Source organism: Lathyrus oleraceus, chromosome 3, assembly GCF_024323335.1.
Source record: "Lathyrus oleraceus cultivar Zhongwan6 chromosome 3, CAAS_Psat_ZW6_1.0, whole genome shotgun sequence".
Lineage (NCBI taxonomy): Eukaryota > Viridiplantae > Streptophyta > Magnoliopsida > Fabales > Fabaceae > Lathyrus > Lathyrus oleraceus.
Genome location: NC_066581.1, coordinates 261700063 through 261703895, shown reverse-complemented (window position 1 = coordinate 261703895; position 3833 = coordinate 261700063).

Here is a 3833-nt window from a genome sequence, read left to right as displayed (position 1 = left end):
CAATTCACTACTATCTCATAACGCTTTTGTTGAACTGAATATTATTCTTGTGAATATAGAAGAGAAAACATAAAAAGAGATTTTGTTCATTTTTGTGTGATAAATTCATTGTACTAAAATTTATGTAATATGTTTTCTTAGAAGAAATCTTGTAAACACATTTCCTGTATCTCATTGATTGAGATTGTATTCATTGAGAGACTATGGTATACTGAGGATTCTCAAGAAGACATTAACGTGTTGTCTTTGTGTGTTTGTAATTAGTTGATTATAATGGATTAAGTCCTTGTTGATAAGGCGAAATCATCTTGCCGGGTGGATTAGAGTAACTTAGTTAACAGTGAACCAGGATAAAAATAATTGTGTTCATTTATTCTTGTTCTTATTCTATCTCTGAGTGTTTTGGGTATGAAAAGGTTTGATCTTGGAAACCTAATTCACCCCCCACCATTTCTTGTGTTTATTATCACCTTCAATTGGCATCAGATCTTCGGTTCTGGTATTGATAATATTTTCAAACACTTAACTGTGTCAGATAAAGATCCAGTCTATGAAACACAACGACGAATATTCCACCTCCACCTGCACCTACTGTAAATGATAGAGATTATTATAGCGCTAAACCTCATGTTTTTGATGGAGAAAGATTTGATTACTGGAAAGATATAATAGAAAGCTTATTTCTAGGTCATGATGTAGATTTATGGGATATAGTGGTCGATGCCTACATACATCCTATTGACCCCAACAACAATAAAATAGAAAGAAGAGTGGTGACCGAGCAAAAAAAGAAAGATTATAAAAATTAGCACAAGGCTATAACTATCTTGTTGAACGCCATTTCATATATCGAGTACGAGAAGATAAAAAATAGAGACTCTGCAAAGTCAATATTTTATTCTTTGAGGATGAATCACGAAGGAAACACCAAAGTCAAAGAAAACAAGGCACTTGCCTTGATTCAGAAATATGAAGCGTTCAAGATGGAAGATGATGGAACTGTTGAGAACATGTTCTCAAGGTTTCAAACTCTTGTTGCAGGATTGAAGATCCTGGACAAAGGGTATTTTACTATTGACCATGTGAAGAAGATTATTAAAAGTCTACCTAAAATATGGAGACCTATGAGAACTGTGTTGAAGTTATCAAAGGATCTGAACAATACCTCTCTTGAAGAACTTATTAGTTCTTTAAGAAGCCACGAAATTAATCTTGAAGAAGATAAGCCCCAGAGAAATAGAAAATGTATTGCTCTGAAGTCATTGGTAAAGTCTGAAAAGACTAGAGATTTTCAATTAGAAGAAGAAGAAGAAGAAGAAGAAGAAGAATCTGAAGAAGATTCTGAATAAGAAGATAATTTGCCTCTTCTTTCCAAAAGAGTGAATCAACTCTGGAAGAAAAGACAAGGAAGATTCAGAGGACAAAAAAGGACAAGTGTTCATTCTGAGTCTACTTATGAATCCAAGAAAGTTGGAGCTAGCAAGGAAGTTATCTACTTTGAGTGCAAGGAGCTAGGTCATTACAAGAATGAATGTCCCAAGATGAAGAAAGACAGACCAAAGAAGAAAGATTTCATAGGGAAAAAGAAGGGTCTGATGGATACCTGGGATGATTCAGAATCCTCAGAAGATGAATCTGAGGAAGAGAAAGTTAATGTGGAGCTGGTGGAATACACTGAAGCTCTTGCTGAGAAGATTCAATCAGAATCAGAATCTAAGTCAAATTCTGAAGAGGTATTTGTTGAACTCTCTTGCTCTGAACTTAAAACCAATTTAACAGAAGTTCTGGATAAGTATCAAAAGCTTTTGAACAAATAAAAGGATCTAAAAAAGGTTAATCTATATGAGTTAGAAGCATATTGTAAGCTTAATAAATATTTCATAAGTTTAAATGAAGAAAAATTTATTTTGAAAAATAATAACTTTGTGCTTCAGAGGAAGAGTTCTAAACTTGAGAAGTAAAATCTTTCAGAAGCCTCTACGAAATTGGATAATGTCAAAAAGAAATATGACAAATCCTTCCAGAAATTTATTGCTAGAAGCCTAAATAGAAGTCTAATGGCTTTAATGATTTATGGCATAAGCAGAAACGAAACAAGAGGAATTGGTTATGATTCATATGAAGAGTTTACTTCTGAAAAAGATGATAAACCAAAAACTATTTCTTCCCATTTTTTCCCTTCTGGTAAAAAAATGGTGTTGTGCCTAAAGGTAAAACCTTTTCAAAACCTAAGGCTAAAGCAAATTCTCATCCCATTTTAACCATGCATGCATGTACAAATATCTTGCACAGAAACCCAAGTTTGTTAAAAACTCTAGGAAGACTAACCAAAAAGGACCCAAAAAGTTATGGGTATCTAAGAATAAGATAATTTATGTTGCAAATATCCCTAGCAACGCAGTTAAGACACCAATCATGGTACCTAGACTCTGGCTGCTCGTGACACATGTGAGGAAGAAGGCATATGTTCCAAAGCCTGGAACTTAAGCCTGTAGGCTTCGTTGGTTTTAGAGGTGATCAGAAAGAGAAGATCATTGGCTCTAGAACAGTAGGTAACAATTATCTCCCTTTTATTACTAATGTTTTATTAGTTGAAAGATTAATGCATAACCTTTTGTCCATAAGTCAATTAAGTGACAATGGTTATGATATTATTTTTAATCAAAAGTCATGTAAAGATATCAGTCAGAAGGATGGCTCGGTTATTTTCAATGGAAATAGGAAGAACAACATTTACAAAATTAGACTTTCTGAATTAAAAAGTCAAAACGTAAAATGTCTAATGTCTGTGAATGAAGAGAAATGGACGTGGCATAAACGTATGGGTCATGTTAGCATGAGAAGGATTTCTCAACTAAATAAGCTTAATTTAGTCAGAGGCCTACCAAATATGAAGTTCTCTTCAGATTCTCTTTGTGAATCATGTAAGAAAGGAAAATTTTCTAAAACTTCTTTCAAAGCAAAAAATGTTGTTTCCACCTCCAAACTATTGGAACTTCGGCATATTGACCTTTTTGAACCAGTGAAAACTGCTTCTGTCAATGGTAAGCAGTATGGACTAGTCATTATTGATGACTATAGAAGATGAACATGGGTGAAATTCTCAAGACACAAGGATGAGTCACATTATGTATTCTCTACCTTCTTCTCTCAAGTGCAAAATGAGTAGGATCTCAAAATTGTCAAAGTCAGAAGTAATCATAGTGGTGAATTTAAAAATAAATTTTTTGAAACTCTTTTTGACAAAAATGGCATTTCCCATGATTTATCATGCCCTAGAACTCCAGAGAAAAATGGAGTTGTAGAATGGAAGAATAGGACTTTGCAAGAAATGGTCAGATCCATGATCAATGAGAAAAATATGGAAAAACACTTCTAGGAAGAGGCAATTAACACACCGTGTTACATTCAGAACATGATATTCATAAGACCTATATCTTGGGTAAGACTCCCTATGAATTATGGAAGAATCAGAAGCCCAACATTTCTTATTTTCATCCTTTTGGATGTTCTTGTTTTATGTTAAACACTAGGAGAATCTGAACAAGTTTGATTCTAAGGTACAGAAGTGCATCATGTTAGGATACTTTGGGCGCTCAAAAGGATTTAGAGTATATAAAACTGAGACACATATTGTTGAAGAATCAATCCATGTCATATTTAATGATAAGCTTGACTCTGAAAAGTCAAAGCTAGTTGAGAAACTTGCAGATTTAGAAATCACGTATTCTGAAGAAAATGATTATGGAGCTAAAGAATTAAAAGTAAAAGAATCTGAAGATACTTCTCCAGAAGTTACAAAAGCTCATACTCATATAAGGAAGCAAAGGCAA